General features: G+C 43.9%; 1 long non-coding RNA gene across 1 annotated transcript; it reads right to left on the bottom strand.

Moving 5' to 3' along the window:
* Positions 1–4,528: 4,528 nt before the first annotated feature.
* LOC131829069 (uncharacterized) lies at positions 4,529–12,285 on the bottom strand. Its single transcript, XR_009352710.1, has 2 exons — positions 11,163–12,285; positions 4,529–4,769 (listed from the first exon to the last, which is right to left on the bottom strand). It is a non-coding gene; the product is annotated as an uncharacterized LOC131829069 (long non-coding RNA).

Here is a 12,285-nt window from a genome sequence, read left to right on the forward strand (position 1 = left end):
AGATTCACTTAGACGGACTGGAATTGGTGGCAATCGTAGTTTGTGGCATCGAAGACAAGGCTGGGTTCTGAACCGAGAAACATCTGACCAGAGACTCTTGGATTTGAATAAAAGGCCATAGAGATCCATGCTATATTCTAAAGCAGGGACTGAGAAGCAGTGTTTTTAAGGAAAGAGTATTAGCACCTGTGAGTATGGCGGTAGCAAAGCAATGTGTAAGGACAGTGATACGAGTCCCTTATATTTGTGACACAGACATCTACGATTTATAAATGAGTCTTCTCATTTTCAAGTCCATAATCCTATTTGAGCTATGGAACAGCCCTGTGAGTGAGGCCTGTAAGAAAGGTTTCATCATTCACACTGTCCTCACAAAGAAACCAAGAGTTTGTGACTTGACTTGAGGGTCACACTTAGAGAGAGGAAATGTCGAAGCAAGCAACAGGGCTCTTTGTTCATTTAAGATGCTACCTGGGAGAGAGGGGGTTACAGGCATTTTTTTTTTTTACTCTTCTTTTGATTTTTGCTTTTTTCCAAATGTTCTGCAATAAGAATTATTATTTTATAACTATAAAATTATATTAAATATTATTGCTGTAAATAAGGAACAAAATCCCTGTCCTTTTAGACCACTCCCTTGACTCCACTCCCTGCTTAAAGCTGGACCCGAACTTGCTGGGCCATTCAGTGCGGGCCTCTGCCCCGAGGCAGAGAATGCAGAGCCCTCTTCGCAGACTGAGCTGGTGTTAGTCCATGCAGAACAGACCAGACTGTGAGTCTAGAAGACTGAATTTGCATCCTATTTTCTACAATGCTGGGAAGTTCCCTCATATCTTTGTGCCCTGGTTTCCTGTTCTGTATCCTTTGGGCTAGATATGGAGTGTTTCAAGATTCCGAAGTAAACATTGCCTTATCAAAGAAAGGTGATGCTTAGATTACATTCTTATGGGAGACTTTGCTAAAATGTTGAAATACTGCAGTTGAGTTCTGCTTGGCCTTGGCCTCATTGAAAGGAGACTTTGGGTAGGAGGAGTATGGGGATGGCAGTGTGGGTGGGGTGGAAGTCGGCGGAGAGGGAGATGTATCAGTTGAGTTGAATGGGAAGTCATGGGCAGGCATCCTGAGTTCCTCTGGTCCTTGCCTCGTGGGCATGGTTCTAACCAGACCATCCTCACTTATGGACACGCCACAGAAACTCATGCCAGGAGGCCATCTGATCTAGCGTCATAGATAAGAAGAGACCAGACTGCTTCCTTGACCTTGGGTGAAGCAACTTAGCCTCTCCATTTCCCACTTTCTCTATCTGTAAATAGATGATCTCACTGGGCACTGAGGGATAATGGAGATCAAATTCCTGAAGGATTTTTAGCTCCTTAGAATGCTTCAGTTTTAACCTTTAGGGAGGAGGCAGGCTCTTGGAACCTTCTGAGAATCCAGTGAGAGCTGGGAGCCTTCCTCCCAGAACTACATAGGCATAACCATCGACTTGCATATAAACTCATATGGTTCGTAGACTCCCTGAAGCTTAAATTTCTTTAAAGTTAGAAACAAACACCTGCCTTAAAAGAGAAGCATTGCAAACATGTAAAAGATGAATCGTGGGTCATTTTCATCATGTCACTGCCATCCCACAGACTTTGTTCATGAATCTCATGTGCTATGTTATAACCACTATCCTCATTTCATTATTATTAAAAATACTCTACCATATCTTTTGGTGTCCATCCTCCCCCCTGACCCCTAGCACCTGGTTTTTAAATTATTATTATTTACACTCTAAGAGCCTTGGAACCAAGAATGCTTTGCTGCTGGCCCTGTGTGTAAGAGAACATAGGTCTCTTCCATCCAAGTATAATCGAGTAAATAAATAAGAATATGTTTAACTAAAGTGAATTGTTAAAATGGGCTCTTCTTTATCATTCTTGGACAGCTGAAATTACAATGAGAGAAAATGAAAAGTGGCCTCTCGACGTGTTATAGAGGACACTTGACACACACATTCAGTCCAAGACTGATGAAAATTTGCATACTATTATAATTATTATACTTATTTATTCTAAAATAATCGAAAAGCAGTGGTTTTGAAGAAAGAGTAAAAAAGAAAGATAATATTTTATGCATTGGTTCCAAAGGAGCCAGCCCATTTATTCAATAATGAAAAAAAGCATTATTTTCGCATTGCCACCTAATGTCTTCTGTTTTCCTCTGTCATTATTTAGCTCAGCTGGAAATTAGGGATATTCCTTAGTTACACTGAAAAAAAAAAATCACTGGTATTATGAAAGAGCACTTATCTTTTGTAGACAACTGGGCTTCCTTCAGAAAAAGACACTTGTGTGCCGTTAAGGTGCCTCTTGGATTTCTACTGGACCCTCCTGCCTTTTCTTTTCCTATTTTGGCACCATGGGTAGGTTTTTAGCACACCAGAATCCACAGTCCTCTCTCTCTCTCTCTCTGAGATGTATATGTGTGTATATATATATTTTTTCTTTTTACTATCTCCTATAAAAGGAGCCCGCTATTGATTGCAGCTGACTGGGTGGTTTTAGTTGATATCCAAGCAACACTAACCCAGATAGGGATTAGCATTACATCAGCTGTCAGGCGAGGAAGCCTGGCAGCGTGCCAGCCTGTAAAAACGGAACGCGTTTGCGTCACTGTTCCCTTGGTAATGCTTCTTGGAGCCTTGTCAGCTGTCCCCTGAGGTTGTTTCCTTAATATGTCAACAGACATTCCTGAATCTTTAATGCTGGATGGCTCTTTTCCTCTTCCAAAAACACTTAGGTGACCAAGCAGCTGGTGTATCCTGTTGCTATGATCTTTTGAAATGTATTTCTTTCATGAAATAGGTGTTTGTTCTATTCAAAACAGGCAAGGGGATTTAAGAAGGTTTAGATTTCTGCTTCTCCGTGTTAGAGGACCTATTTTTGAAGAAATAGGGAAGCCAGCTTAGTGCAGAGAGCTGCTTCTCTGCTTTTATCTTCCGTAGGAAAACCCCTTATTCCCTCACCAGCTTAGCCGAACCCTCCAATTATCCTGTTACAGTGTGACATTGCATAGAACAAAACAGCTGGTTGAAAGACCCGGCTGGAATTTGTCCCCGTTTATGATATGCTCTCTGACCTTGCTCTAAGAACATCCGTGAGACAGAAAAAGGTGTGGGCAGCGACCTTGAGCGTCCTCCCCTGCCTATCGAGAACCACAAATAAGAAAGATTTGTCAACCACGGCCCACGTGAAATCTATTTCCTCATTTTCCCGATGCCTTTTCTTCTTGCTGTCCTGGCAACTCGATCTCCACTTGCATCTTGGAAAATTTTATGCTGAAAAGGACCATATCGGGGTGGGGGGCAGGGAGCCTTGAGCTCACATCCCTTCTTTCTCCCTCTCTCTCTGCAAGTAAACATAGCTCATTGGCACTGGGTTATTTCCCCCTGCTCAAGTAACCCTCCAGATCGTTACGCAGGTGCTGTAACAGTTAATTAAAGTCAATAGTTTGAGCAACTTCAATTTGGAAAGAAGTCATTTGGTTTTTGGAGGGTTAGTGTGGCGGTGTTATTAAATCCACTTAATCATAAGGGACCATGATGGAGTACATAATCGGGGGAAAAGCCGCTTCCCCCACTGTCGGAGGGGTGCCTCTCACCACCAGCCACCCAGCGGGTGCACGCCTTGTCCTTCTGGAAACACGTTAAGGGCCCCAAGAGCTCTGTGGTCGTGGAATCTGCCTCTGGGCTACGTCTCCCGAGAGGGCTGCTTCCTCATTCTGCAAGCTGATGTAGCAATCCAGTTTCTGTTCTGCAAATCCTATGCCCTCAGTGCCCAGCTTCCTGGGAGCCCCTCGATCATCCCCACTGAAGAGGGTCCCAGTGGTTCACCAGAGGAGAATAGAAACAGAGCTGCCCAGAGGGGGAGAGATTTAGGATCACTCGATTTTGGCATCGGAAGGGATTTTGAGAGATTTAGTGAAACTCAAAACTCAACGTTCATTTTAAGAATGAGAAATCCGAAGTTTGCTGGTGTGGCCCAGTTGGTGTCAGTTCTGGGAGGAGGACCTGTCTGCCCTGGCCTTCGTCCTTCCTAGCATGGCAGCTCTTGGCCAGGGGCAGGGCTGGCTTGGGGCAGATGGGGGTACTCTTCTTCCCAGTTTGGTGCCCTGTCTAGAGGATTTGGAGGCTTAAGGACCATTGCAGGGGCCACGGGCAGTGTGGAAATGAACAAGAAGAATGAGGTTCAACTCATTCCAGCGGGGTGTCACCGGAACAGTTTCTCTTTTTCTTCACTTAGCTGGAGACGCACAAGAGAGCTTTCCTATATGTACCTCCCCTAACACCAGCCAAGGCACCCCATCCTTGGCTGCACAGGTCCCTTGGCAGGACTGGGGAGGCAGCAGGAGTGAGCTGAGTGGTGGTTGCGAGGCCAGAGGCTCAGAACCTAGATGGTGCCAAGGACAGCATTTAATGAGACTCTTGTTCCCTTTCCTTTAGGATCCCAGAAGGAAAAAAAAAAAATCACATAGACACATAGAGAAAGTGGAAGGAGGACTTTTACCCTTCACATAAGGCTTGCATATCCAGAAGAAGATTTCCTCGCCCTTCACTTCTCTTTCTCCAAAGTCCACACCCCCCCATGGGCTGGGATGGTGCACTGGGCTTGGTGACTGTGATTCAGAGGGAGGACTTTGGGGTCCAACCTCCTGAGTTTCAGTCCACACTCGGCTGCTTGATAGCGGTGCAATCTTAGGCAAGATTTCATACTCCGTTTCCTCACCTGGGAAACGGAGAGAACACTATTTAGTTTAATGGATATCAGCACTAAAGCGTCACTTTAGGAATTCTTGGAGAGAATTCTCAAGGCAATTTATAAACACACATCTTCTGCGTTGTTGGGTGGGAATGCACTGGTAATCAATGTATCGGCCTGGTGAACAGGAGGGGCAACTATGGACAAGGAGATGGGTTGGTGGGAACAATGCAAATTACTTAGACCTTGACCTTGACCAAGCTGTGTATCAACACACCTCCCACCTAAAGGGCTAGAGCCAGTTTGCGCTTGCTGGGGATCCCCACATTCTAGCCTTCCTGGCTTATGGGCTCCTGGTTCCTTCATGTGGTCTAGCTACTGGACACGACTGCAAGGGAGAGAGAGAAAGTGCGAAAGGACTAAGGGTTAGCTTCAGCATGCACGGCGCGGAGAGGGTTTTACTCTCTGTAGACAACAGAGGGTTTCATACTATTATCCTATATACAAATTAAAAAAAAATCTTAGGTGCGCCTGGGTGGCTCAGTCTGTTGAAAGTCTGCCTTCAGCTCAGGTCATGATCCCAGGATCCTGGGATCGAGCCCCCACCGGGCTCCCTGCTCAAGGGGTGTCTGCTTTTCCTTCTCTGTCTGCCTTTCCTCGCTCTGCTCATGCTCTCTCTCTCTCTCTAAAGTGAGTAAATAAAATCTTTAAAAAACCCGCATTCTGGGGCACCTGGGTGGCTCAGTGGGTTAAGCCGCTGCCTTCGGCTCAGGTCATGATCTCAGGGTCCTGGGATCGAGTCCCGCGTCGGGCTCTCTGCTCAGTGGGGGGCCTGCTTCCCTCTCTCTCTCTCTGCCTGCCTCTCAGTCTACTTGTGATTTCTCTCTGTCAAATAAATAAATAAAATCTTAAAAAAAATAAAACCCGCATTCTTAGACCATAGGACTTGTCTCAGATTGAAGAGCACATAACTGTGGCCGTGAGGCCTCGACGCTCCTTCCTTGGAATGTCACTCCCTACCCCACGCATTCACATGCCTGCACACATGGGCAGACACTCACACATGTGCACACGTGCACACACATGGGCAGGCACACACACGCACACACCCAGATGGGCATAATATAGGCCAGGAAGACGTTCCCCAGGAGCCTCCAGTGTGTGGAGAGGTAGCTACAGAGATGGGGCTCTGGGCTCACATAAACCCAGGAACCAGGAACCTGTGACAAGCTTCGTGTCCCCCAAGGGACGGGAGCAGACAGACTGGGCATAGGAAAAACTGGAATGTCCCCCTTTGTGTTTCCCGAGGTGCTCTGGCCATCGTGACCAGCGCGAGTGGACCGCCTTGCGAATCAGTCTTTCTCTCTCAAGCTCTGGAATGAGTCACTTGGCAAATAGCTTCATGGGGAAATTACAAACCTTCCATGTCACCTATGGAAACCATGGTGGGGTTTTTGTTTGTTTTTGGTTTCTCTTGCCCTTGTCCTCACTTCTGCTGTGGGAGAGGATACGGGGAACCACACAATACACACGTGTTGCACACATGCACCCCAACTCCAGATGTGTGCTGGGAGCTCAGGCTGGAGGGCCCTGGGATTTCCTCTTTCCAGTCCCCATCCCATTCCTCTGCCATCGGTGGTGGCTTTGCTTCTCTTGCCTCTGCCGTGGGAAAAGTGGACTCCAGGAGCGAGCGGGGCTCATGCCCTGGGAGGCGCCCCTGCATTTCCCATGGTGCCAAGGAAAAGGCTTTCTCTGGGAGCTCTTGGGACATGTTTTGGGGAGGGGTTTCTTGCTTCGTGTTCTCCAGAGGTCTTAGGGGTGACTTTCACCCTCATTATCATGAAACCATAAATCTTTTTACGCCTCTGATATGTATGCTCTTTTCACGGTTGGTTCACTGAAAATGTCTTTCCTGCAAACAAGAGAGTAGCTCCTAATTTTTTAATAGCAGTCTTCTGTCCCAGCGGCTGTCACACATACACACTCAGTCACTCGGGGGTAGCTTCAGAGCACCTTCTGTGGTTCAGGCGCTGTTCAACGAGCCAAGGCTATCTCAGTGAACAACACCAACACACTTCTTGTCCCGAGGAAGTTGTACTAAATGACTCAAAACACTTCGTAGATAGCCCACAAACCAAACTTAGAATTAAAGTCAATGCACTGAAGTTTCACTTCATCTGGAGAGCCTGGGTGGCTCAGTAGGTCGTGTCCAGCTCTTGATTCCGTCTCAGGTTGTGATATCAGGGTCGTGAGATCGAGCCCCGCGGCAGTGTCCGTGCTCCGGGTGCTTGATTCTCTCTCCCTCTCCCTCTGTCCCTCCCACTTGGGCTGTCTCTTTCTTTCTCTCAAATAAATAAATACATCTTTTTAAAAAATGTTCTAAGTGGTTCATTTTTCTTTAGGGACATAGAAAACAACTATGACCCTTCACTGTGGAGAACAAACTGATGGTCACCAGCGGGGAGTTGGGGGGCAGAGGGGCAAAACAGATGATGGGGATGGAGGAGGGCACCTGTCGTGACGCTCACCGGGCACCGTGTTGAATCATAATACCGTGGACCTGCAGCTAACATAACATTGACCGTTAACTACACTGAACTTTAAAACAAAATGAAACAAACAAACAAAAAAGGCACATATCTTAACAAAAGGAAGCTGTTAGTTGAAAGATTTTTTTTTTCTTTAAAGGAAACAACTGTTCATATAAATGCTTATTTTTGTAAATCTGGCCCTTGCTGGTTTTAATGGGTGGCTCACTCATTCATTGATTTATTGAACGCCGCGGTGGGTCAGGCACTGTGCTCTGTGATAGAAACACAGAGTTTCATGAGACACGGTCCCTGCCTTCAGGGAGCTCAAAATCCTGTAAGAAGAGCAGTGGGAGAGATGGGTGGTAGCTGTGCCACGGGCTGTCCTTGAGGGGTGGGCTCCACCCAACACAGGGCAAGTCTTCAGAGAGAAGAAACTCAAATGGTCACTTTTACATGAGCTTAAAAATAAGTACCTTATAAGCGCCAGTGCCTCGTCTCCATCCTCTCCTATCTAACGTGCGTCTACGGAGACTGTAAAGGATTTGGCCACATTATCCAGCTACCAGTAAACAGCCACACCAGCTCTTGGGTGGGGGAAGCTGCTTAGTATTCCATTTTGTGTATTGCAGAGATTAAATTCCAAATTCACTGGCACTGAAGATGAAACAGCTAATTACATACAGTAATTGCATTTAAAACCCATGCCTTTGAGTGACTGATGAAATCTTCTTTTTAAATGCTCCTGAAACTCAATGTACCCAGCCGTGAACTGTGGTTAAGGGGCAGCGTATTTTTAGTCTCGTCGTGTGGGCACAGCTCTGTCCTCTTTCACCCATGGCCCTTCCTTGAATTCAGTCTCTGAATTGAGAAGAAGACTTTTGTCAAAAAGGAAGAAGTTGAATTGTCCCTATTTGCAGGTGTCATGATATTACATTTAGAAAACCCTAGAGACTCTGCCCCTCCCTATCCCCCACCCAAAAAAACCCAAGTAGAACTTATAAACAGATTCAGTGAAGTTGCAGGATACAAAATTGATGTATAAGAATCAGTTGCATTTCTACACACTAGGCACAATCTGTCAGAAAGAGAAATTAAGAAAATCCCATTTTCAGTAACATCAATAAAGATAAAACACTTGGGGATAAATTTAACCAGCGAGATAAAAGAGCTGGGCACTGAAAACTATCAAACACTGATAAAAGAAATAGGAGAAGACACAAAAAAATGGAAAGATATCCTGTGTGTTGATTGGAACCATTAGTATTGTTAAAATGTCCATACCACCTACAGCAATCTAGAGATTTAGGGTTTTTCTTATCAAAATTCTGATGACATTTTTCACAGAAATGGGAAAAGCAATCCTAAAATTGGCATGGAACCACAAAAGACCTTGAATAGCCAAAGCAATCCTGAGAGAGAAGAATGAAGCTGTAGGCACTGCATTTCCTGATTTCAAACAAAGCTACAGTAATCAAAACAGTACAGTATTGGCTTAAAAACAGAGAGATCAATGGAACAGAATAGACAGCTCAGAAATAAACCGACACTTATATGATCAATTATTATTCAATGAAGAGACCAAGGATGTACAAGGGGAAAAAACAGTAGGGGAAATACTAAATATCCACGTGCAAAAGAATGAACCCCGGCCTTTATCTCCACCAAACACAAAAATCAACTCAAAATGTATTAAAGACATGAATATAAGACCCGAAAACATAAAATTCTTTGAAGAAAAATCTCCTTAATACTGGTCTTGGCAATGATTTTTTTTTCTTTATTTGTTTCTGAAAGCAAATGCAACAAAAGCAAAAATAAACAAGTGGGCTCCATCAAGATAAAAAGCTTCTGCATGATGAAGGAACCATCAAGAAAATGAAAAGGGAGAAAATATTCGCTAAACTTTATGCCTGGTAGGGGGTTGATATCCAAAATATACAAAGAACCCATAAAACATAATAACAAAATATAATAATAATAACAACAACCCAACTTTAAAAATGGGCAAAGGACTTGAACAGACATTTTTCCAAAGAAGGCATAGAAATGGAAAGGTGCTCAACATCACTCATCCTCAGGAAAACGCAAACCAAAACCACAATGAGAGATCACCTGACACCTGTCAGAATGGCTAAAACACAAGAAACAACAAGTGTTGGCAAGGATGTCCAGAAAAAGGAACTCTCGCCCACTGTTGGTGAGAATGCAAATTAGCGTAGCCACATGGAAAACAGTAGGGCAGTTCCTCAAAAAACTAAAAATAGAATTACCATATGATCCACTAATTCTACTACTGGGTAATTACCGAAAGAATACAAAAACACTAATTCGAAAAGGTACACACACCCTATGTTTATTGCAGCATTATTTACAAAAGCCAAAATATGGAAGCAGCCAGTGTCCGTCAGGTAAGGAATGGATAAAAAAGATGTGGTGGGTATATATCTATAATGGAATATTACTCAGCCATGAAAAGGATGAAATCTTGCCATTTGCAACAGCAAGGATAGACCTGGAGGATATAATGCTAAGTGAGGTAAGTTAGTCAGAGACAGAAAAATACTATACGATTTCACTCATATGTGGAATTTAAGAAACAAAACAAAGAAAACGAGAGACAAAAAAAATTAGACTCCTAAATATAGAGAACAAAGTGGAAGTTATTGGGGGTGGGGCTGGTGAAATAGGTGATTAAGAATACGTGTTTCACATTGAGCCTCAAAAAGGGTATGGAATTGTCCAGCCATGATGCTGGACACCCAAAACTAATATAACACTATATATTAATTATATTGGAATTAAAAAACTAAAATTAAAAAAAAAAGAGGAGAGCTCCTGAAATTTAGGAGACCTGAAAAAAAAAGAAAGACAAGAGATAACAAATGTTGGCAAAGCTGTGGAGAAAAGGGCCCCCTGTGCACTGTTGTTGGGAATGCAGACGGGTGCAGCCACTGTGGAAAACAGTATGGAACTTCCTCAAAAAATTAAAAATAGAACTACCTTATGATCCAGCAATACCACTTCGCGATATATAGCCAAAGGAAACAAAGTCACTGTCCCAAAAGAATATCTTTCCCCCTGTGCATGGCAACATTGTTCACAATAGCCAAGGTATGGAAACAACCTATGTGTCCTTTGACAGATGAATGTGAATAAAGAAAATGTGATGTCTATATAAAGACATAGAGATATCACAATGGAATACTATTCAGTCTTAAAAGAATCCTGTCATTTGCGGCATGCGCGTTCACCCGTGGAGGGTATTAGGCTGCGCAAAACAAGTCAGACAGAGACACACAAAAATGCGTGGGATCACTTATATTTGGAATCTTAGACACACACACACACACACACACACACAAACTAGACACAGAGAGTGGACTGTCCATTTCCAAGGGCTAGGGTGGAAGGGGGGCATAGGGAGGAGTTGGTAAAAGGGTACAGCCTTTCAGCAGGGAGATGAACAAGATATGAGGACCTTATGTAAAAAAGTGACTCTAGCTGATAATACTGTATTGTATAATTGCAGTTGCTAAGAGAGTAGAATTTATGTATTCTCGCTAAAAACCAAGTTACTATCTGTGATGCTGGCCATGTTCATTAACTGAATTGTGGGATTCCTTTTACAATGTTCATGTTCAATGCCATCATCGCGCTTACAGCACAGTATTTTTTTTTCAATTTTTAGCAGTTTCCTCTATAATATTTGAAAGCTTATAATTTCAATACTTCCAATTTGTAGCACTTTAAATATATATTTAAGACTCAGTGGCGTTCTCACTCCTAATTTTAGTCATTAGTTATGAAAATGTATTCAGGCATTTATTAGAATTTATTCATAGAATCCATTATTCATCATAAACATCTGGGGAAGGGAAGGTACACAGACCTTGTCTGGTGTGTTGGTGTGTGAGCTCCCGCCAGGGCTGCGGCTGGGGATCTCAGCTCAGGACACGGCTGTGTGCTTGGAGGACATTCGGTTTCGTTTTCTCTCCCCTCCATGCCTAGCTGAGGCTTCTGGACCTCTTTCAGTTGGACGGAAAAGGAAGGAAGTTATGTCAGATGAATCATTTCACTGTGTGTTGCTTTACAGAATCACTTCCCTGGATAATTAATAAAAGATTGACAGGAAGAATGTCCCTGGAATAATTAGCAGGCAGCTTCAGAATAGAAATGTCTATTTTTCTCATTGCTCAGTCACACTGGGCACCTTGTTTTGGCCACTGGAGGATTTCTGACAGAGGTGGAGGCAAGCCTTCGAGCAGGCTGCGCGGCTGACCCTCATTCAGACACAGAGACCCCGTCCTCTCAACCATGGAGACACCACAGAAAGCTTCCACGACCAGGAAAGAGCCCCTGCTCAAGCCCCAAGCCCACCTTTCCAGAATGTTCTGTTCTGCACGCCGTTTTTGGCATTTTCTAGCTCTGACTCACGTCTTTATCATGAGGTGAAGTTTCCAGTTTGTAGGCAAATAAGTCAAGTGCAAATTCAAGTGACATAAAGGTTGTTGTTGTTGTTGGGTTTTGTTTGTTTGTTGGGGTGGGTTTTTTTTTTTTTTCTGTTTTTTTTACAGAAGATGGTGCAAAAAAGTTGTCGGGGACTGGGAATCCTAAATCCTGTCTGGCAAGAAACCGTATATTGCTTCCACGACAGTGAATTGCCTTAAACCTTGTTGACTAATGTGGGGACCATCAACAGATTTGCTTTTGGGGTCTAGATGCTGAACTGACTGCAGCCCCCCTTTTTCCTTACTGTGGTTTTCATATTTTTGCTTTAAACAAATTGTGTTCCTTTTTTGTGATTATCCTTTCCCGCCTCTTTGACTTGAGCGGAATAACGTCTTCTGATTCCATGGCCACGCTGATACGCATCGCAGCTTTATTAATATCTTGACAGTCTTCCTCATATTTAGAAGTGAACTCTGGCTCTAATGTGGCCTTTGACCTCTCGCAAGTCACTTGAAGGCTTTGAACTTCAGGTCCCCCAACTGTAAGGAGGCGATGGGACTAGA

Source organism: Mustela lutreola, chromosome 4, assembly GCF_030435805.1.
Source record: "Mustela lutreola isolate mMusLut2 chromosome 4, mMusLut2.pri, whole genome shotgun sequence".
Taxonomy (NCBI): domain Eukaryota; kingdom Metazoa; phylum Chordata; class Mammalia; order Carnivora; family Mustelidae; genus Mustela; species Mustela lutreola.